Source organism: Gossypium raimondii, chromosome 9 (assembly GCF_025698545.1).
Source record: "Gossypium raimondii isolate GPD5lz chromosome 9, ASM2569854v1, whole genome shotgun sequence".
In the NCBI taxonomy this organism is placed as follows: Eukaryota; Viridiplantae; Streptophyta; class Magnoliopsida; order Malvales; family Malvaceae; genus Gossypium; species Gossypium raimondii.
In genome coordinates this window covers 9,251,611-9,276,467 of record NC_068573.1, presented here as the reverse complement: position 1 = coordinate 9,276,467, position 24,857 = coordinate 9,251,611, and the positions used below count along the sequence as shown (strand labels likewise).

General features: G+C 36.9%; 1 non-coding gene across 1 annotated transcript; it reads left to right on the top strand.

Moving 5' to 3' along the window:
- The first annotated feature begins 18,302 nt into the window (after positions 1–18,302).
- Positions 18,303–18,374, top strand: TRNAD-GUC (transfer RNA aspartic acid (anticodon GUC)). The gene has a single exon. It is a non-coding gene; the product is annotated as a tRNA-Asp (tRNA).
- The last annotated feature ends 6,483 nt before the right edge of the window (positions 18,375–24,857 follow it).

The following is a 24,857-nucleotide window of genomic DNA, read 5'->3' as shown; positions in this document are numbered from 1 at the left end:
TACGTTTACAAGTACATGTGTTTTGGTAATGCCTCGTACCCTATTTCGGTATTGAATACGGGTAAGGGGTGTTACACATCTAATGGTCGGTGAGCCACATTTGTTGAGACTGCTCGTTCACCAAGCGTATCCTGCTGGGGGTGGGTATAGATGTCTTACCCATTAACCTGGGGTAAAGTTGGAAAATATGGTTAGCAAATTTATTTGTTAATAGTGGTGAAGAACAATGTAAATGGTTAGCTATTGTTTTCTGGGCAGTATGGCATCATAGAAACAAAATCTATCATCATGGTGAAAGATAAAATGTGTTTGGCCTCGTTTCTTTTGTTAAAGCTTACTACACAGAGATTAGTAATGTTGAAACATCTATAGCAACTAACATTGTTTAGAATGATAATGCATGGTATCTGTAGCAGGCCCAATTAGCCCGGGCCCGCATACAAAAACCAAAATGTTTCAGCCCAAAAGTCCCAACCAATAGCCTAAAAATTAACCCTAATTACAAACCCAAAATTATAACAGCCCAACAAGCCCAAAGCCAAACAAATTTTCAGTCCAGCAACTAAAACCCTAAGCAACCTTGCATATGCGCCGCTCCCACAGCCCCCAACTGCCGCAAGTCTCGGCCTCCATGAGCACGTTTCGGCCTCCCCACGTCGCTCCACGCACGACACCTGCAACCAAAACAAACTCAAAGAGTCCAGCAACGAGAAACAAGCAAAATATTTTATTTTCTTTTACCTATAAAAGGCCATTTAATCAGAAATATGGGGAGAAAATACACAAAAGGAATAGAAAGAAAACACTGAGTACAAAGATTTTTGTAAAAGGTGAAATTGAATTTCTGTTTTTCTTTTCGTTATTTCCTATTTATTTATTTATTTTTTTTCTCTCCGTTTTTTTAAATAAAATAATAAAAAAGGGGTGAGGGGTTTACCTTCGAAGCTTCGCCGGTGAAGCCCACGATCGCCTTTCGAATCGAGGGGTGGCGGAGGCCGAGGCTTGAAGCAAAGGATGAACGGTGGCGTTAAATGGGTGTGTTAGGGTATAAAACCCTTTGGCAGAGAATTTCTCTGCTGTTTGGCGAGAAAAAGAAAGGAAAACGAGTGGTTTTAGGGAAATTTTTGGGTTTTGTAACGATGGCAAAACGGCGTCGTTTAGGGCCTGTACCTGTGGCCCTAAAATGGCGCCGTATAGGGCTATACCCGCGCGGTGACCCGACCCGGGGAGGATCCGCGCGTCTTGGGCCTAAATGGTACATTTTCGTATTTGGTCATTGTCTTTTATAATACGCCTCAATCAAGCCCCTTTTGTTTTTTTTTTAAATTTAGGCCGCGTGTTTCTTTTTGTTTCAATTAGGTCCCTCATTGCGCAGCGCATCGGAAGGACGGGATAATTCCCCTTTTGGTCCTCCACACTTGCACGCGCATTCAATGTGGTCCTGTTCTTAGATTTATTTTTAATATTAGGTTTTTTTTCTTTTTTCAGTTCAATTTAACTTTTTTTTTATTTTGTTCATTTTTGTTTTAAAAAATCATGTTATACTATTATTATTATTATTATTATTATTATTATTATTATCATTATTATTATCATTATTATAGTTATTGCTATTACCATTGCTATATATATATACGCATAGTTTTTTATATAATATACATATGTGCATTTTATGTATTATTTAGCTTTTATAAATACATGCATGTATTTTATACATGAGCTTTGTTGTTTTTTTATTCTTGCTTTTATTTTTTTATATACATACTTTATATTATATATATATACCCATAATTTATTAATGTATTATTTTTTTCCTCTTTTCATATTTTATATTTTATTTTCGTGACTTTTGTGCACGCATTTGTGTTTATATTCACAGTTTTTTTTCAAAATACACATTTTTTATATATATACTTATACATTTCTTTTTTAAAATTATGTACACATACGTGTTTTAAATACGCATGTTTTTACAATATATATATATGCATTTTTATGTATTAAACACATATTTTATATATAATATATACACATTTTTTAATATATATACATTTTTAAAGCTTTTATGAATACATGCATGTCTTTTATTCATACGTTTTATGTATATTTTCATATCTTTTAAAACTTTTATATACTTTATTTTGTAAATATATACACATATACATTTTATTTTTTTATTTTTGTACACATATGTACATGCACTTATTATTGTTTTTTATTTGATGTCCCTTTTGTTTATAAATTTACTTGTATATTGTACATGTATATATATTATTTGTAAATATTTATGTATATATGCTTTAAATTAAAGGATTTGTATTATATCGTACATTAATCCTTTTAATATACCCCTTCAAAAATATATTTTGGTTTTAACTATTCATCAAAATTATTTTCTTGATTTAAACGTTTTTTTTTGGATAAAAGCATTTTTGGAAGTTTGGGATTTTCGAGGGAAATTGAGCCCTAACGTATTGGGTTCCGATTTTCTTCGTCAATCCTAAATGACCGAGAATAGTTTTTATTCAAAATGCATAAAAATCATTTTTGGAAATTTAACTTGTTGTGCCCTAACGTATTGGGTGTGGCATGTTACTTTCTCGAAATGAAGATTTTCGTATAGAATAAGAGAGATATCGAAGGTTCGGGGATTATGAGGAATTGTACCCTAACGTATTGGGACTCGATTTCTTTACATGACTTGAACAATTGGTTATCCTTTTGCCAATTTCCTCATTCAAACTTATTTTAAAATTCTTTTCTAAACTTACAACACTAAGACATCTAATAGTCAATTTGGTACCGATTTTTGGGCGTTACGAGGGTGCTAACCCTTCCTCGTGCGTAATTGACTCCCGAACCTGTTTTCAAAATTCGTAGACCAAAATAATTTTTTAAGGTGGGCCGGTCACACCTTAATCAAGGATCGGTGGCGACTCCAGTTTTATTTTTAAAAGTCGACAACTAAATTTTTGTTTTCAAAAAACGGTTTCGACAGCTTGGCGACTCCACTGGGGACTTAGAGAGTCGAGCCATAAACTGATTATATTTGTCTTTGTGTCGAACATCAAAAGTTTAAAAAAATCATGATTTCCCTTCATATTTTCTTTTACCATGGTATGTTGGAAATTTTGCATTTGCATTTGCATTTGCATTTTTGCATTTTACCCTTAAGTGGGAGCGAGAAACTAGTCCTTCGTGAGGTTTTCACCTCCGTGCAGGGTAGTGGATCGCTTCCGGGATACATCCGTACCTATGTCTTCGTGAGATTTTCATCTCCGTGCAGCCATAGGGAAATGTGTCCCCCTGAATCGAACTCGATCCACATGAGCCTATAATGGGTGAGGATCGAGGAATCTGCTGGTTTGGGTACCCTTACTCTAGAAACTAAACCCCATATAGTGAGCTTTAGGAACTTAACCTAGGTAGAGCTATCCCAAAACCCTAGGGGATTCCTGTTTAGGTGTTTCTTACTATTTTATGTTTGTTTATATCTTTATATGTGATACTGACTTGGGTTTCTTTTGTGTTATTTGCATGACATCATGATAGCATAACATTTCATCCTAAAAGGGCGTTAGTTCAAATTTGGTTGCTAGACAGAAAGCTTATCATGGAAAAAGGGTTTCTTGATAATGTGGAAGATAATGCGGCTGTCCAAACTTGGTCTGAGACAACACAGCATGAGAAAGGTGATAGTTTGGCCGAAGGATACGTGTCAGAGCTGTGGGACTTCACTCGTGTTAGTGTGACTCAGAATAACCTACAGGAACTAAAAGAAATTTGGGATCAGTGGAATGATGAGATTAAACAGCTCTTCTGCTCTAGCTATGGAGACCTAGCTTACTTGCTTGACGTAAAGGTGGATAAGCGTTTGTTCCGTGCCTTAGCCCAATTTTGGAATTCGGCTTATTGTTGTTTTACCTTTGGAAGTGTTGATTTAGTGCCTACAGTGGAGGAATACACGGCATTGCTTCGTTGTTCAAAAATTCAAGTGGACAAAGCCTATTCAAGGGTTGCTAATGTTCCAACTTTTTTGAAGAAGTTGGTGAATATAACTGGGATGAGTGAGCAATGGGTTACAGCACGAATCAAACAGAAGGGAGATAGCAAATGTATACCTTGTAAGAATCTGAGAGATTTAATTCAAATACATCCAGACACGAAGAAGAGGGTTGATGTCTTTGCTTTGAGTGTCTACGGCCTAGTTGTCTTTCCTAAAGCCTTGGGACATATTGATGAAGCAGTCACTGATCTTTTTGATCGACTTGACAAATGAGTCACACCGGTTCCAGCAATCTTAGCAGAAACTTTCAGGTCACTGAACGAATGTCGAAGAGTAGGTGAGGGTAGATTCATTGGATGCACGCAGCTTCTTTTAGCATGGTTTCACAGTCACTTTTGGAAGGTGGATAAGGTTTCCTATCGGGTTTTTTCTGAAATTATTCACCCTTGAAGGAAATAGTGGCATTACCGAGGCAGGATGATATCTCAGAGGAAAAATGGATGGCAACTTTTCAGAATCTTCAAGAAGGGGATATTGAGTGGAGAACTCCTTGGATGCTGTCGGATGAGATCTTATATAGGTGTGGAGATTTTGATTGGGTTCCCCTACTTGGTATTTGGGGAGCTATTGGTTATGCACCGTTACTGGTATTGAGGCAGTATAGATCGAGGCAGTTCGTACCTACAACCCAAGGATTAGCTCAAAGTGAGTTCTCGTATAAGTGTGATGGCTACAAGAAGAGGGTACGAGAAATGACTAATGCTTGGAGGCAGACTCGTCGATTGAAGAGATTGGCAGTAAGTCCATTAGTGACTCCTGAATATATCAGTTGGATAGGTAGGAGGGTCAATGACAACATACCTGTACCAGGTCGAGGAGACAGTCAATTTGTAGGAAAGCACGTACATATGGTCCATTCTGAGCTAGAAATCATAAAACAAGATTTTGAAAGAAGAAATTCTGAGCTTGAGAAGAGGATAGGGCAAATAGAAGAGGAAAAGATGAGTCTGAAGCTGGATGTGGATGTTCAGAGGCTGGAAACCGAAGGCCTGAGGAAAGAAAAGCGCAAAGCTGAGGAGGATTTGAATAGCTTGAAGACGGACTATAAGAGGCTACGTATGTCAATGAGAACTGCTGGATTGGGAAAAACCTCGGAAGCGAGGGCGTCGAAGTTCAAGAAGAAAAGGTTAAGGCGATAGGTGGGAAAAGAGATTTCAGGAGGCTCAAAAGCAAAATAAGTCCTTTGAGAGGAGTTTGTCCGAAAGCCAGAGCGAAAAGGATGAATTAAAAGCTAGGGTGGCCGAACTGGAGGCAATGTTACAAGACTATGAAGCTAGAATTGAACATCTGGAAGCAAATGAAGATCATCAAAATGAATAGCTTCACTATCTTCAGGATCAAGTTGCAAGCAGGGATCACATCATGGGAGAAGCTGTGGTTCAGATTCAAGGGGTAGCTGAGCACTTGCAGACTTTGGCAGTACAAGCTGATGTACTAAGTGTGAAGTATGAATCGGAATCAGATCAGGGGCAGAAGTTGGCATCATTACTTAGGGAGATTAAAGTTCTAAGTGTTAGGGCAAAGCCGTATTTATAGCTGTTTTATGTAAAGAAAATTTTTTCTCTAGTAAAGTTTTCTGAGTGGAATTGAATTATAATTAACGCCTTTTTTGCATTCACCTCATGCATCGTATCATATGCATTAGCATCACATCATATGCATTAAATACCTTTATTAAATCCTAATAAGTCAAAATTATTGCTCAGTTAACCTGGAAACCAACCAACCAACCCAACATCAATACAGCACTCGAGCAAAGACAAAAGATATAGATCAGAGATTAGAGAAGCTCGAACAGTACCAGAAGGAGATGCAAGACCGGCTTCAGCTACAAATGCAGGAACGGATAGACAAGATGAAACAGGAGATGTCTGAGAAGATGCGGGAATCTCAAGAGGACATAGTGGCAAAGTTAACCCGACTGATAACTAAGGGAGGTGACAAAGGAAAGGGCCCCATGGCAGATGTCGATGAGGGAAATGATGATGAACTTTTCTATCCTCCAGGTTTCACCCCTCCACAGGAGCGAGTTCAAGCTGAATACCCACGCAAATCCACTGTCACCATCATGCCTCAGTAATTTCGAGCTGGTGTTTCGAACCTCCAAACTGGGCCGGGTTTTAATCCCGAAAACAACCCCGTGAACCCTGCCATTCCGGACTTTGACGAAGTGGCTGAGAAAGAAAGAATAAAGGTGGAATTACCGAAACAGTTAGAGGATCGATGCAAGTGGCTCGAGGAGAAGTTCAAAGCGATGGAAGTCACTGAAAGTTATCGAGGCATTGACGCAAAAGAGCTGAGTTTGGTGCCAGATCTTGTTCTTCCTCATAAGTTTAAGATGCCTGAATTCGAGAAGTATAATGGGACAAGCTGCCCAGCAGCTCACATCACCATGTTCTGCAGGCGAATGACGGGTTATGTTAACAACGACCAACTCCTGATACACTGTTTCCAAGACAGCCTTACTGGGGCAGCATCCAAGTGGTACAATCAGTTGAGTCGTGCCACGATTGGATCATGGAGGGACTTGGCACAATCATTCATGAAACAATATAGTCATGTGACTGACATGGCTCCTAACAGAATCACCCTTCAGAACATGGAGAAAAAGCCGAGTGAAAGCTTCAGGCAGTACGCACAGAGATGGAGGGAGGTCGCAGTCCAAGTTCAGCCACCGCTCCTGGAAAAGGAAATGACCATGTTGTTCATTAACACCCTGAAGGCACCGTTCATTACACATATGTTAGGAAGTGCCACAAAAAGCTTTCCTGACATAGTCATGAATGGCGAGATGATTGAGAACGCCATCAGGAGTGGGAAGATCGATGCTGGAGAGGGTAACAGAAGATCAGCATCGAAGAGGAAGGAAAACAAGGTGAACAACGCGAGTACGTACAACAAGGGTTACTCGAAGTCGATGAATGATGAGTCGGCCAGAAAGATGGTCGCTAATCAAGAAAGCTTGTCGAGACAAGAGGTCGGTACAAGGCGAAATACGGAGAGGCCCCAATTCACGCCAATTCCTATGTCGTACAGAGAATTATACCGAAACTTATTCGACGCACATGTAGTTTCCCCTTTCTATCTGAAGCCCTTACAGCCCCGTACCCCAAATGGTACGACGCAAATGCACAAGTCACGACTATCATGCGGAATCACGGACATTCCATAGAAAATCGATCGCCTTCAAGAAGGTGGTTGAAAGGCTCATTAGTATGGGTGTCGTTAAATTTGATGAAGCCACCAAAGCGAAAATCCATTACCCATCCATCTTGACAATGAATAAATATGATGGGCGAGGACGAAAAATCGAGGCGGACATTGCGGACGTGAAGACTCCTTGAGATGGGTGCAGAAAGAGATGGTGAAAAGGGGGCTAATTGTTTCGAAAGAAAGCTGTGAGAAGAGGAGGAATTACTGTGAGTTCCACTGTGAAATGGGGCATGAAATCCAAGAGTGTACGGAGTTCAGAGCCGTGGTACAGGGTATGATGGATAACAAGGAGATGGAATTTTGTGAGGGGGTTCAGAAGGAAAGTGATGTATGCGCATCAGAGTTGGCGTTGGGGGTCCCGAAGGTTAACCATCCTGTGGTCATCATCTCGTGACCTCAGAACAGTGAGGTTGGGGCACGAACAACACCAAAAGTAATCATTCAAAAATCGACCGTGTTTACTTACAAAGATAACAGGAGGGTTCCTTGGAATTACGATTGTAATGTGACAATCCCAGGGAAGGAGGATGTAATCAATAGAGAGAAGCAGGATGAAGGAAGGCACCACGAACAGATGAAAGCACGAGTCGATCCAATAGGAGAGGAAACTTCAGTTGAAAAAAAGAAGAACGTGGTCAAACCCGAATTGTTGGTCAATGAACCAGTCAAGGAGGAGGAAGCTAGAGAGTTTTTAAAGTTCATAAAGCATAGTGAGTACAGTGTTGTGGAACAGCTGCACAAACAACCTGCTCGCATATCTGTGCTAGCTTTACTCCTGAACTCGGAGGGACATCGGAATGCACTACTGAAGGTGCTAAATGAAACTTATGTGGCCGACGATATCTCTGTTAACAAATTGGATCGACTGGTCGGCAATATAAGCGCTGATAATTTCATCTTCTTTAGCGATGATGAAATACCACCTGAGGGTATGGGATCTACTAGAGCTTTACACATCACTGCAAGGTGTAAAGGATGCATATTACCGGGAGTTCTGATAGACAATGGATCGGCATTAAATGTATTGCCCCTGTCCACGCTCAACAGGCTACCTGTGGACAGTTCGCATATGAAGTCGTGTCAGAACGTGGTTCGAGCATTCGATGGTACTGAGAGGGGGGTCATGGGAAAAATTGACATTCCCCTGTTAATTGGCCCAACTATTTATGAGGTGGACTTCTTAGTTATGGGCATCAAGCCTTCTTACAGTTGCCTATTAGGAAGGCCATGGATTCATTCAGCAGGTACGATACCGTCATCGTTACATCAAAAACTGAAGCTGGTGTCAGAGGGCAGGGTTGTGACGATAGACGCTGAAGAAGATATCATTGCATCTGTGACCAACGATGCGCCTTATCTAGAAATGAGCGATGATGCAATCGAATGCTCTTTCCGTTCCTTGGAGTTTGTAAATGCAACATTCATCCGTGAGGGAAACAATATCCCGATGCCAAGAATATCCAGGACCACAGAGATGGGTCTGCAGTTGACTGTTAGAAAGGGAGCTTTGCCGAGAAGAGGATTGGGGAGATATCTTCAGGGCCGAGTTGAGGCTCCAGTATTGAAAGACAAGCAGGACCGTTTTGGCTTAGGATACAAGCCAGATGCTAGGCAGAAGAGGATAGAGCAGGAAAAGAAACAAATGAGAAGAAGGGCTCGTTTGACAGGGGATGAAGTTGAATGGGAACCCATGACCTTTCCTCACCTATCCAAGACTTTTGTATCTGGAGGATTTGTCTATCCAGAAATGCTAGGGGTCAGAAGTATTAACACGGAGCTAGCGAGTATTCATGCCGTGTATAAAGAAGCGACACGAGGAAGAGCTTTGCTAGATATTCGTCCTTACGAGTCGGAAAGGGGGCTAAACAACTGGACTGCAGAAGAAATACCTATAGTTTTTAGGATTTCCTCAGAGTAATGTCCAAAACACCCTTATTGCTTTTTAGCCTAGAAGTGATAAGGATTCTTTTGTGAAATAGGCTCATGTCCAGAAAATCGTTATTTTAATAAAGTTCATGTTTGTAATCATTTTTGGAGCAAATCTTTCTTTTCATAAGAGCAGTTATCTCAAGTTTCTCTTAAACTACACTTGCATTTCATTCATGACCATATTGCACCAAACAAATTCCTGAATCCATATTGTTTTCCATACTTATAACAGGTCCCACGATATCAATGATGCGAATGTCACTCTTACAAATTTAGAGTCTCCTTTTGAACGAAACATGTGTTTAGAGGAATCGCATGATTTTGAAGGCAACGAAGACTGTGGTTTGTCTCCTGACTTGTTAAGGATGGTAGAAATGGCCGAAAAGTAAATCTTACCTCACAAGGAGTCAATAGAAATTGTGAGCTTAGAGGAGGGTAAAGAAGTGAAGATCGGATCGGATATCTCTACAAAGACAAGGCAGAACCTCGTTGAATTACTCCGAGAGTTCAAGGACGTGTTTGCATGGTCATACCAGGATATGCCAGGGTTGAGTACCGACATAGTATCCATCGTCTACCTATAAGAGAAGATTGCAAGCCAGTGCAGCAAAAACTAAGAAGGATGAGGCCTGATATCGTGTTGAAGATAAAGGAGGAGGTCCAAAAGCAGTTTGATGCTGGATTTCTGCAAGAAGTCAGGTACTCTGAGTGGGTGGCCAACATTGTACCAGTTCCAAAGAAAGATAGAAAGGTACGAATGTGTGTGGATTACCGGGATTTGAATAAGGCTAGCCCGAAAGACAACTTCCCATTACCCCACATTGACACATTGGTAGACAATACGGCAGGCTATTCATTATTTTCCTTCATGAATGGTTTTTCGGGGTACAATCAGATAAAGATGCATCCTGAGGACATGAGAAAGACCACATTCATCACGTTATGGGGGACGTTCTGCTATAAAGTGATGTCGTTCGGATTGAAGAATGCAGGAGCGACATACCAAAGAGCCATAGTAGCCTTGTTCCATGACATGATGCACAAGGAAATCGAGGTTTACGTTGATGATATGATCGCAAAATCTAGAACGGAGGGTGAACATGTGCGGGTCTTGAGAAAGTTATTCTTAAGATTGAGAAGATTCCAGCTCAAGCTTAATCCAGCAAAGTGCACTTTTGGGGCCAGGTCAGGAAAGTTGCTAGGCTTCATAGTCAGTGAAAAGGGAATCGAGGTTGACCCAGATAAAGTCAAAGCAATACGAGATTTACCTCCACCTCGCACTTAGAAAGAAGTTCGGGGTTTCCTCGGAAGGCTGAATTACATCGCTAGGTTCATTTCACAACTGACTGAGAAATGCGACCCTATATTTCGTCTTTTGAAGAAACATAATCCTGGTACTTGGGATGAAGAATGCGAAGAAGCTTTCAACAAAGTGAAGCGATGTTGTCTAACACTCGATCTTTGTCACCACCTAGCAGACGGTAGTGATATTGTATCCGACGATGATTTGATAATTCTATGGGGTGTGTGCTAGGCCAACATGATGAAACGGGGAGAAAAGAAAGGCGATATATTATCTCGAAGAAGAAATTCACTTGACCGTGAAATGAGATATTCGCCTATTGAGAATTATCTTTGTGCCTTGATTTGGACAACCCAAGATTAAGGCAATACATGTTATACCATACGACTTGGTGATCTCAAAGTTAGACCCGTTAAAGTATATGATGGAGTCAGCTGCTTTGAACGGGAGAATGGCCCGATGGCAGATTTTATTGTCTGAATTTGATATTGTCTATGTAAGCGGAAAGTTTGTAAAAGGAGTGCAATTCTTGACTTTACGGCTAGCGAGGCTTTGGAGGATTCTGAACCGTTAAGTTTTGATTTTCCGAATGAAGACTTGTTGTATGTAGCCTCTACTGAAGAAAGTTCCCAAGAAGGTCACAGTTGGAAGCTAAACTTTGATGGAGCCTCGAATGCTGTGGGCAATGGAGTTGGGGCAGTCTTAGTATCCCCGAATGGTGATCATTATCCTTTCACTTGCAAATTGGATTTTGATTGTACAAACAATATGGCAGAATACGAAGCGTGCATCATGTGTATTCGTGCAGCCATAGAGCGAGGAATCAAAGTATTAAAGGTTTATGGAGATTCAGCATTGGTTATATATCAGCTCAAGGGTGAGTGGGAGACGAGAGATCCCAAGTTAGTCAGTTATCGAAAGTTGGTCCTTGAATTGATTAAAGAGTTTGAGGATATCACTTTCTGCTATCTCCCACGAGATGAGAACCAAATGGCTGACGCACTGGCTACTTTAGCCTCTATGATCAAGGTAAACAGACGTAAGGATATGAAGCCTATACAAATGAGCATCCATGAAGACCCAGCTCATTGTTACAATATCGAAGAAGGAGAAATTGATGATAGCCCTTGGTATAAAGATATTCTACGATATGTAAAAAGCCGAGAGTATCCAGGCCAGGCAACTGAGAATGAAAAGAGAACTCTGAGAAGGCTAGCCATTGATTACATCTTAGATGGGGAGATCTTATACAAGAGGGGAAAAGATCAGGTTCTGTTAAGATGTATGGACGCCGTGGAAGCAAAGAAAATCCTGGAGGAAGTCCATGAGGGCATCTGCGGAACGCATGCTAGTGGATTCACAATGGCTAGGCAGATTATGAGATTCGGGTACTACTGGTCTACCATGGAAGGGGATTGCATCAATTATTCCAAGAAGTGCCATAAATGTCAAATCTATGGTGATAAAATGCATGCACCCCCTTTACCTCTTCATGTCATGACTTCTCCATGGCCTTTCTCCATGTGGGGTATGGATGTTATCGGGCCAATATCGCCGAAGGCTTCAAATGGGCATCGTTTCATATTCGTGGTTATTGACTACTTCACCAAATAGGTAGAGGTCGCCCGTATGCTAATGTTACAAAGTCATCGGTCGATAAGTTCTTGAAGAGAGATCATATGTCGGTATGGAATGCCTGAAAGAATCATATCCGACAATGCGTTGAATTTGAACAACAGCTCAATAGCAAAGGTCTGCAGTCAATTCAAGATCAGACATCACAATTCGTCGCCGTATCGCCCGAAAATGAATGGTGCAGTAGAAGCGGCCAATAAAAATATAAAGAAGATTGTAGGGAAGATGATTGAGACTTACAGGAACTGGCACGAGAAATTACCGTTTGCCCTCCTTGCTTATCGAACGTCAACTCAGACCTCCACCGGGGCAACGCCTTTCTCCTTAGTTTATGGCATGGAGGCAGTCTTGCCCATCGAAGTTGAAACCCCTTCTCTCCGGGTCTTGTCTGAGCTACAATTGGATGAAGCGGAATGGGTTCAATCTCGATACGATCAGTTGAACTTGATAGAGGGAAAAAGGCTAAAAGCTATTCAGCATGGTCAGATGTACCAGAAAAGAATGATGCGAGCCTACAACAAAAAGGTCCGACCTAGAGAATTTCACGAGGGGGACCTGGTGTTGAGAAAAATTCTTCCTCTACAAAAAGATTTTAGGGGGAAATGGATGCCGAATTGGGAGGGCCCTTATGTTGTAAAAAAGGCCTTTTCTGGAGGAGCCTTGATCCTAGCTGAAATGGACGGGAAAAACTTGCCTAATCCGGTAAATTCAGATTCGGTGAAGAGGTACTTTACTTGAAGAAAGGAGGGAACCAAGGTGAAAACCCGCAAAGGGCGCTTTGATTCCAAAAAAAAAAAAATGAAGAGGCTAGGGTGAAAATCCGCAAAGGGCACCTTGAGACCAAAGGGGATTTGAGTTGAAAACCCGAAAAGGGCGGCTCAAATTTTGATTTTCACGTAGTAGTCTTGCGGTACCTGAATTGGCAGAAAGGAATAGACGGCGTCTTGGGGCATTAGCAAAATACTGTGAATCTCCTAAACACGTGTTGAATTCAGAAGGGTCTTCGAAAATTTGTACAGAGAAATTCAAAGCTACGATATCTGGGGCACCTGTTCATAGTATTTGTATTGAATTCGTTGTTTTAGAATATTTCATTCTTCTTCAATATAAATGTCCCCAGACAATTCTTCTATCATTGACAATCCATTGCGAGTTATGCTCCCAAATTAATTCATCGTTGTAATCTTTTCGCAAACATGTTGCATTAGAGTAACGATTAATGGACTAGTAAAATTTTCACAAGGGAAGTTTTTCATATTACTCTAGAAATTTCTAAATAATGCAGGAGCCTGAAGCAGGACTATCGTTTAGACTTCACCGGGTTAAAAGGTTGAAGATATCTAGGGGTCAAGAGCCAAGATTAAGATTTCCAAGTTTTGACGAAGCGTTGTTGTCATAAAGGAAGCCTTAATGAGCAATAATGACTTTAAACATTCAATATTCATTTTTCATGACATTCTGCGTTCATTCAAATGTCATTCATACATGCCTAGTTAGGAGCATTTGATTCATTCTGATCACGACATCCTAATCATTAGGCATAATTAGGCTCATAAAGTTAATCATACAGGTCATGTTCCACAGAGAGCAGATCGACGAAATCATAAAGCCTTATCTCCCTGACTAATAGTGGAGTAGGTTGAAAAGCAACAGATCTTGTCTTCATGTACTGGCGTGAAGTAGATCAAATATAGCAGATCTTGTCTTCCCATACTGGTGGCGAAATAGATCGAAGAAAGCAGATCTTGTCTTCATGTATTGGCGTGAAGTAGATCGAAGATAGCAGATCTTGTCTTCATGTACTGACGTGAAGTAGATCAAAGATAGCAGATCTTGTCTTCATGTATTAGCGTGAAGTAGATCGAAGAAAACAGATCTTGTCTTCATGTACTGGCGTGAAGTAGATCGAAGAAAACAGATCTTGTCTTCATGTACTGGCGTGAAGTAGATCAAAGATACCAGGTCTTGTCTTCCCATACTGATGGTGAAGTAGATTGAAAATACAAATCTTATCTCCCTGAAGTTGCAGTGGAGTAGACAGAAGAAAATAATCCTATCTCCTTGAAGTTGCAATGGAGTGGATTAAAACCGCAGATCTCATCTCTCTGAAGTTGCAGTAGAGTAGATCACATCAGATTTATCTTTAAGTTGTAGCAGAACAAGTTGAAGCTATAAGTCTTATCTCCCTGAAGTTGCAGTGGAGTAGATTGAGGATAGCAAATCTTGTTGCTACAATGTATGAATTCTATCTTCCCAACATTATAGTGGAGAAGATTGAAGCGTCGGTTCATATACCTCTGAAGATGCAGTAGGAAGGAATGAAGCTACTTAAAGAAGAAAAGCACCGAAGAAGTTCAAGGCTCAATAAGACCAGGCATAATTGGGCCTTTTAGTCTTTGCTCTACTCCCGTTACACGACAACGAGCAAAGAGGGGCAGCTGTAGCAGGCCCAATTAGCCCGGGCCCGCATACAAAAACCAAAATGTTTCAGCCCAAAAGTCCCAACCAATAGCCCAAAAATTAACCCTAATTACAAACCCAAAATTATAACAGCCCAACAAGCCCAAAGCCAAACAAATTTTCAGTCCAGCAACTAAAACCCTAAGCAACCTTGCATATCGCGCCATCTCCACACCTCTAATCGCCACAAGTCTCGGCCTCCATGAGCACGTTTCGGCCTCCCCACGTCGCTCCACGCACGACACCTGCAACCAAAATAAACTCAAAGAGTCCAGCAACGAGAAACAAGCAAAATATTTTATTTTCTTTTCGGCCTATAAAAGGCCATTTAATCTGTAAATATGGGGGAGAAAAATACACAAAAAGGAATAGAAAGAAAACACTGAGTACAAAGATTTTTTGTAAAAGGTGAAATTGAATTTCTGTTTTTCTTTTCGTTATTTCCTATTTATTTATTTATTTTTTTTCTCTCCGTTTTTTAAATAAAATAATAAAAAAGGGGTGAGGGGTTTACCTTCGAAGCTTCGCCGGTGAAGCCCACGATCGCCTTTCGAATCGAGGATCAAGCGAGGCCGAGGCTTGAAGCGAAGGATGAACGGTGGCGTTAAATGGGTGTGTTAGGGTATAAAACCCTTTGGCGGAGAATTTCTCTGTTTGTTTACAGAAAAAGAAAGGAAAATAAGTGGTTTTAGGAAATTTTTGGGTTTTGTAACGATGGCAAAAGCAGCGTCGTTTAGGGCTGCACTGTGGCCCTAAAAGCAGTGCCAGATAGGCTATACTCTGTGGTGACCCGACCCGGGGAGGATCTGCGCGTCTTGGGCCTAAATGGTACATTTTCGTATTTGGTCCTTGTCTTTTATAATACGCATCAATCAAGCCCCTTTTGTTTTTTTTTAAATTTAGGCCGCGTGTTTCTTTTTGTTTCAATTAGGTCCCTCGTTGCGCAGCGCATCGGAAGGACGGGATAATTCCCCTTTTGGTCCTCCACACTTGCACGCGCATTCAATGTGGTCCTGTTCTTAGATTTATTTTTAATATTAGTTTTTTTTTCTTTTTTCAGTTCAATTTAACTTTTTTTTATTTTGTTCATTTTTGTTTTAAAAAATCATGTTATACTATTATTATTATTATTATTATTATTATTATTATTATTATTATCATCATTATTATTATCATTATTATAGTTATTGCTATTACCATTGCTATATATATATACGCATAGTTTTTTTATATAATATACATATGTGCATTTTATGTATTATTTAGCTTTTATAAATACATGCATGTATTTTATACATGAGCTTTGTTGTTTTTTATTCTTGCTTTTATTTTTTATATACATACTTTATATTTTATATATATACCCATAATTTATTAATGTATTATTTTTTCCTCTTTTCATATTTTATATTTTATTTTCGTGACTTTTGTGCACGCATTTGTGTTTATATTCACAGTTTTTTTCAAAATACACATTTTTTTATATATATACTTATACATTTCTTTTTTAAAATTATGTACACATACGTGTTTTAAATATATGTTTTTACAATATATATATGCATTTTTATGTATTAAACACATTTTTTATATATAATATATACACATTTTTTAATATATATACATTTTTTAAAGCTTTTATGAATACATGCATGTCTTTTATTCATACGTTTTATGTATATTTCATATCTTTTAAAACTTTTATATACTTTATTTTGTAAATATATACGCATATACATTTTATTTTTTTATTTTTGTACACATATGTACATGCACTTATTATTGTTTTTTATTTGATGTCCCTTTTGTTTATAAATTTACTTGTATATTGTACATGTATATATATTATTTGTAAATATTTATGTATATATGCTCTAAATTAAAGGATTTGTATCATATCGTACATTAACCCTTTTAACATACCCCTTCAAAAATATATTTTGGTTTTAACTATTCATCAAAATTATTTTCTTGATTTAAAGGTTTTTTTTGAATAAAAGCATTTTTTGAAGTTTGGGATTTGCGAGGGAAATTGAGCCCTAACGTATTGGGTTCCGATTTTTTTCGTCAATCCTAAATGACCGAGAATAGTTTTTATTCAAAATGCATAAAAATCATTTTTAGAAATTTAACTTGTTGTGCCCTAACGTATTGGGTGTGGCATGTTACTTTCTCGAAATGAAGATTTTCGTATAGAATAAGAGAGATATCTAAGGTTCGGGGATTATGATGAATTGTACCCTAACATATTGGGACTCGATTTTTTTACATGACTTGAACAATTGGTTATCCTCTTGCCAATTTCCTCATTCAAACTTATTTTAAAATTCTTTTCTAAACTTACAACACTAAGACATCTAATAGTCAATTTGGTACCGATTTTTAGGCGTTACGAGGGTGCTAACCTTTCCTCGTGCGTAACTGACTCCCGAACCTGTTTTCAAAATTTGTAGACCAAAATAATTTTTTAAGGTGGCCGGTCACACCTTAATCAAGGATCGGTGGCGACTCCAGTTTTATTTTTAAAAGTCGACAACTAAATTTTTATTTTCAAAAAACGGTTTCTACAGTATCCATCGATGACAAATGTGGTTAAAGTTAACTTTGATAGTGTTTAACAAGTAAGATCATAGTTCGGTGTCAGGGATAATTTTTAGAGACAATGAGGAGTATATTCTGGCAGCATGTACATACCCAAATAATTTTGTGTCCGACCCAACTACGGTAGAGGCAAGAGCATATGTACAAACGGTGATAGTGGCTGAAGAATTGGGATTTCAGAGATTGGTGGTGGAGAGGGACTCCGTGACCGTAGTTAAAAAAAGTGCAATCACTGGGGGAGGATAGATGAAGCATTGTTGTGTTAGTAAAGGAAATTAAAGAAATGGACCAAAGATTCCAAGAACTCACCTTTAGATTTGTGGATAGATCGGGGAATTAAACGACGCATGCTTTGGCGGAGAAAGAAAAACAGTGGTCGTCGTTGAGGGTTTGGATTGAGGAGGCGCCGCCAAGGGTAGAAGCAGAGGCCGAAAGAGACAGAAGAAATTTGAGGTGAAGGAGTTGAACGAGTTAGAGAAAATGATTATTGAGGTCTCTGACGATTCAGATCTACAGGTTCCATTGTCGGTCGCTGAGTGCTACTGACCTTAGGGAGCAAAATGGTGGCTGTAGCGACGTTGATGAAAGAATCCAGGGCGGTGGGCTGCTATGTTTTTGTCTGGTTGTATGTTCTTTTATTCTTTTTTCTGGTGTGTGAAATGTCTGGAGAAGATGGTGGGCTTTCTATTGGTTTTGTTGTGTAATCTTTCTTAAGTGGTTTAATTGTCTTTTGCACTTTTCATTAATTAGGGGCAGCCACTGTGGTCTGTGTCACTTTCTTGGTGACAATTGTAACTCGTGCAGTTTTTGCATTTATTTCTTGATAATGACATTTCATCAGTTTTCAATAAAAAAATTTAAATTGAATTAAATACAATAATACAAGTAATTAAAGCCTTTCTATTTACATTAATTTGTTGTAAATATTTACTTTCAATCATGAATAAATATGTCAACCACACATGATTAGGGAATAAATGTATATTATAATAAAAACTATTCTGTCACGTTTTCATATAATTATCTGAAGACGACATTTTATCTTCAAAATACTAAAATATTGAAAATGACAAAAACTTGATTTTCGAACATCAAGTCGTTGTAGTATAGTGGTGAGTATTCCCGCCTGTCACGCGGGTGACCCGGGTTCGATCCCCGGCAACGGCGATTTTCATTTATTTCATTTTTGCAACCGGAACCTCGGGTTGGATAAAAAATGAAGAAAACGGCTAGTTCGAGCCCAAATTGTCCTGAGGACCGAACCAAAATCTGGGCTTGAGAGACTTAGGGGCCCATAATTTTACGGTCCTGCAGTTGAAAACATATTGCTGCAAATCAAGCCCAAGGTGTTCAAACAATCAATGCTACCCTCTCTTCATTAGGAATGACAAAGAAGCTAGATATTTGAATTCATTTATTATATGTTAATTATCCCACTATTATTATCTAAATTTGAATCTTAATTAAATACTATTCTTTGTGGAATCTCTTATTTCGCTTTAAAAAAATCGAATATTTTAATCTGTATAAATTCGAATTTGAATGTGTTAAATTTCTTTATACAACCAGTCCTTTCTATAACAACTACATGCTATAAAAGTAAATTTATAATAGAACCGATTTTTATATTTTATTTTAGCTCTTTGTACCTATAACAGCAACAACTTATTGTCAAAAATTTAAGTCAATTTTTAGTATATAGGAAAGCCTGTTAATTATAATCTATTAAATAAAAATAATCTTAATTAAAATATTATTTTAATAAAATGTTTAAATTTTGTATAAAAATCTATTAATTATATTTTATTAAATGAAAATAATTAACAAATTAGATATACCAATTTAATAAACTATTATGTTCCTTAATTTAATATTCTACCATGAATTTAGATCATAAAATTATAAACGATTACTTGAATTTAATAACTCATAATAAATTATTTAATTTAATTTTAAACTCATTTTAATTAGTTAAATTTGTTAGATTACGAACTTCATAATTATTCATATGGAAAAATGTAAAATAAAATATGCATAAAAGCAATAATGCGTTACTGCTTTTATGTCTTTTAATTTTTAATTTTGTTGATTTGATTTCGACTTTCATTTTTTAATATAATTCTCACTTTTTTTTGATGAAAAGTTATGATATGAATTTTATTATAGGTTTATAACAATATGTTGTTATAGGTGTATAACAACCCCTCTATAACATGCAAAATCTTGGTGACAAATAGAGCATCATAGAGAGGATTGGCTATATATATAATCACAATTATAAGCATTTTGTTACCAATAGATTCAAGTATTTAAACCTTAAATCTAGTCTATTATCCAAATAAGCAATGCAATTTCAAATAATGAATATACTAAGTACCTACCTACATCCGTTCCGAATCAACAAGGATAGTAATTTTAAAATTAAATTCAAATATTATTTGAATCCACAATAAATGAATATACAAAAAAAATCAGATTGAATATTGCAAATATCCAAATATGTAACATGAATTGTCATCCCTAATGATTTAAAAAATGGACTGGATCTATTGGTTCAATTGGTGAAATCAAATTGTCCAATGGATTTTACATTGATTCGCTTTGAATGGAGTGTATTTTTCTTTTTAAAAATGGGACATGGTGAATTTTTTGTTTTTACTTGCTCAACTTGAGTCCACTATATGAATTTATCATTTTATCATTGTATATATATATATAATTATTAAAAGGGTAAAAATATAATTATGTTGTAGAAAATTTCATATGCTTTATATAATTTTTTCCAAAATTGAATTTAAATATTTTCTTGCCTTTAAAAATATTATAAAAGGGTAAACTATGCTTTAAATCTTAGACACTCAACTTCAAAAAGTTGCAAAAATTATCAATGAACTATTCAAAAGTTTTCATGCAAGTCAATGGGTTGTTAAAATAATTGATCTATGGTATTTTTTGTTTACATCATGCACCAATTGGAAGCTTTCTTCTCTTTCTATTTTATAGTTCATTTTTTTTAAGAAATAATTTCGAACGTCGCAAATTTGAGAACCAAAATCTAAACATTTTTCTTCTTCAATCTCTGACATAGACTGTCAAATTTATTTAAATTTAAAGTATGTTCTTTTACTTATCAATGGATAGTAATCCACTAAACCAATCATCAAATCGACGTTTAAAGCCCGCTAGCTGAGCTTTAAAACAAAACTTAACAGTTCGATAACTTAAATAAAAACTTTCAAATAATTCAATAACTTAAATGAAACCTCTCAAATAGTTCAAGGATTATTTTGTATTTTTTCAAAATTAAGTGACTAAAATATAAATATACTAATAATTTAGTGACATTAGATGCAATTTACCCTTAAAATTATTAAAGATAATAACAAAAATTAAATTTAAATAGAATGAACGTGCAAAAATTTTCAAAATTATACATTCATAATTCATAATGAAAAAAACTTGTACCAACCATGGAATGATGATGAATTTAGCATCATCCATCTTACCCTACCCCATTACCATCACTAGATTAATACAATCATCTTTTAAAAAGTGACATCCAACAATGCCGATCCTAACATCAACAACCCTTTTCTTATCTCGAAATGCATCTTCCACATGAAATCATGCAAATTGTAGAGAGAGAGAGAAAAAAAAAGGAGCAAAGGCATTTGGATGCACCTTATTTACATTGATAATTTTTTTCATCACAGCAACCCCTTTACATCCCACAAGCTGAGGATCCCATCTTATATCATCTTCTAAAGTTAAATGTAAAGCAGCAGTATGCAAAGTTAACAAATCCATCGGATTCTCATCTAACTCTACTAATCTAAGCTAATTAGAATTTTTCCCATTTTTCCCCTTATTGAACTCCCCTAAAAAAATCATATATGACACCCTCGAAAAAACCGGATTTGAAATTTTCGAGGGATCAACAACACCAGTTAAAGCAGAAGAAACCTCTTGCCCTGTTTTCTTCGGTGGCCTTCGGGGTTTCCCCTACATCATCTCTTGCACCCATCAATGAACTTGTACCAGGTGACTCCGGTGGCAATACAGCATTCTCGGATGTTGTTCTCTTAGGAGGCATAACCTGCTCCACTGGTGAAATGATCGAGAGATAGCGTAATAGCATCTGTATGATTTGGCTGAAATTCGGCCGAGCATTTGGATCTTCTTGCCAACATGAGGTCACGATCAATGCCAAATCTTCAGGAAGGTCATCAGCACTAGGCCTAACATTCTGAAAACAACAGGTGAAGAAACAGAGTCATAAATGAGTTTATTCTTGGTGAGATTAATTTCGAGAAACTGCATTGTGATTGTAGGTGGGCATAAAAAGCCCCCATTTTGACACTTTTGAAAGTAAGAATTACTTGAGTTGGACTGATGGTATCGTTAATGGGAAGGCTAACCTATCAAGATTCAAAAGTGGTCACATATCATTTATCATTCACAACATACTAGTCTTACTGTAAAACGACACAAGGGTGGTTTTGCAGATAGTTCTTTCAGAATCGAGTGAGCTTTTCAAACGCAGACAGACATACTCGAGAAATCATCCTTTTAAGTGTTACTCTAAAACAAGGCTCCAAATCATTACCTTAAAAGCAGCTGCATATGCTGCTTGTAAATTCGACATGCCTTCAAAAGGCAACTTGTTATGAATAAGTTCCCACAACACAATAGCAAAGCTGTAGGCATCCACCTTATGGTTGTAATGCTTTTTCTCTCCGTGCCTTAACGTAACTGTGCTATAAAGCTGTTAGAATAGGTAAATGTGTCAGCATCTTAAAAAGTAAAAAGAAAACCGAAGATAATAGATAATTCAGCATATTACCTCAGGAGCCATCCATCGGTACGTCCCGGTTTCAGCAGTCATCATTTCTGTTAATGACTCTTCTCTGGCTAAACCGAAATCTGCTAGTTTAACCGTTTTATGGTCCTCGGTCAAGATCAAGTTCTCTGCAAAAGGAAACAATTTATCAGGATCCTGCAATAAACACAAAAGTAAAAAAAAACTAATAAAAACTAAAGGTTTTATAAATTGATTAAAGAATAAGGATTTATATAAGTGAAAAGAAAATATAAGGACTTATTTAAATAAGCTATTAAACTTTATGTACCCATCTAATATATTAACCGTATAAATTAACAGTTTCTTTTTTCGTCAATTCTTTTTAATTTTGTTAATGATTTTTTTAAAAAAAAAATTGCAATGAAAATAACCTAATTACTCTCCACCCCATCAAAAAAAATCACATGGGTTAGTTGCATCAAAATTAAAACCCTCTAAATTTTAATCCTAGCTCTCATTTAATGAGATTACTTTTAAGGTAGTGTTTGGTGCTTTCTCATGTTATGATTTTAATGGAATGTGATATTTTGAAACGTGATTACTGAGAAGTGGTTGCCAAGTGTAACGCTCGGTTTGTGCAAGTGTACATAGTCGTTATCAAGTAATAAGTAAGTAAAAAAGTTACAGTCTCCACAGAGACTGTGTATGTTCATTGATTAATTGTAAAATTATAAGTTAACAATTTGATGATAAAAACACAATAATTTGAGTGATGATAATTAAACTAGATTAATTTAGCTAGATACAAAATTGATCCTTAATGCAATTTTAATCTAAGTATGCAAATTATCTAAATGTATGAATGAATTTAGTAGCAGAAACACAACTTTAATAATTAATAACATGAATAGGCTAGGATAACTACATTAATCAACTTGGTTCATTTTCATCATGTTTAACAGTGTTCGGAAAATATTCCATGGCAATTCGGTCTTTTGTGAGTTTGATAACCAAATTAAGTCTTTTCAGAATCTTATACTTAGTGAAACATGCATTTTACTGATCATATTAAACTAAGAGTTTCTTAGTATTTATGTGAAGTAATAGGGATGGGTTAGGTTTGAAACATTTTAATCACATAAACCTAAAAAATATGCAAGATAATAGAGCTCATTAAAGTTATTATGAACCTTCAATTTAGTCGGGTTAGGATCTAAATTAAGCATGCACTTTTCAACTATTGCGTCCACTAGCCTTCGTCTAGTTAGGATCGCTCAGCTAATTCTAATGCATCCAATCACGTATGAATGAAATACATACTTGACTTTAATTGAAAACATGATTGACTGAGGCACACACACTTTAAACTTGAATCGGACAAATCTCATTGAATTAATGTAATTAACCTAGTAAACAGATTTAAGCTACCATTGTCGATGTCAAGATCACAAGACACATTGCAAACATAATTAATTTAAAACAACAAGGGAAGAATAAACTTTATTCCAAGTCAGTAGTCTCGTGGACTCTGATTGAAGGTGTTTTTCTTTGCTCCTCCTGTTGCACTTTTACTAATGGCTCTTTAAGGTGGTCGGCCAAGAGATGATCTCTTCAAGGATTTTGCTGGCTAAAAACTAAAGGAAAAAAGGAATGATAGGTGTGATGGATGAAGAGGGCAAGAGAGGGAATGAAGAAAGTTGTGAAAATGAAGGATGAAGGGATGAGTAAGGGATGATTGAAAAGGTAAGATAGGTGTGGTATTTATTCTTGAAGTAGGTGGGAGAGTTTACTAAAAATAGTAGCAACAATCCCTTTGATTTCTCCCTCCTATTGTAAACCATGATATGTGGAAGAGAAGGTGGTTTGGTTTCTTGATTAAAGCATGAAATCTTGCTTGAATCATACAAGAGGTGGACGGTTTCTCAAGCAAATCTTGTGTGCCGATTTCTAATGTTTTTCCAAGTGTGAGGACCTTCAAATAATTGTCCCAAAATTTATTTCTTGGCTGCCCAATTGTGGTTGCTGAATTGGGCCTATTTTCTGTTGAATTGGACGGTTAATGACCCAACTAGCTAGTAGACTTGACCAACATGTATCATATTTTTTTATTAGGTCAAGGTGGAATCTTGATGACCCATTAAGTTTGTTCTTGTGGTCCAACCCATGAGAATAATAGCTCATGCCCATGCAACATTATAATAAACTCAACTCTATGGTCCCACTATATAAGTAAATTTAACAGATTAATAAATAACATGAAATGCTTTAATTTTATGCACAAAATTATATAAAAAGGCACAAATTCACATACTTTATAAATTCATATCTATTATTAACATTTAAGCTAAACTCACTTAATTGATCAACAAATAATCAAGATTAATATTATTTTTAAATAAAAAGGTGGTAAAAGTTACTAGAAAAATCCTATATAATTTCAAGTTTACACACCCCCAAACTTAAACCATTGCTTGTCCCAAGTAATGTTCAGGTACAGCAAAAAAATTTGCTAAGGCAATTTTGCAATATGATTCAGCAGCATCAATCTTTGCACATAATCACGCATCAACAAAATCATGCTCACAAACTTTTTTTATTGATAAGTCGCTCATCTGCAAACATTATTTCAAAATTTTTATTCTAAGCGTGGAAAGATGCTAGCATAAGTCATAAAGTGCATGCTTTTGAAGATAATACATATCATTCACCATTTAATCAAAATTTCTTATAAATCAAATAGAACAATCATAAGGTTAAGTTAATGGTTCTTATATGTTAAACTTAGTAATTCCTCTCCACTAATATAGTCAGCATAATCATCAAAATCAATAGGTCTTTTATACGGTTGT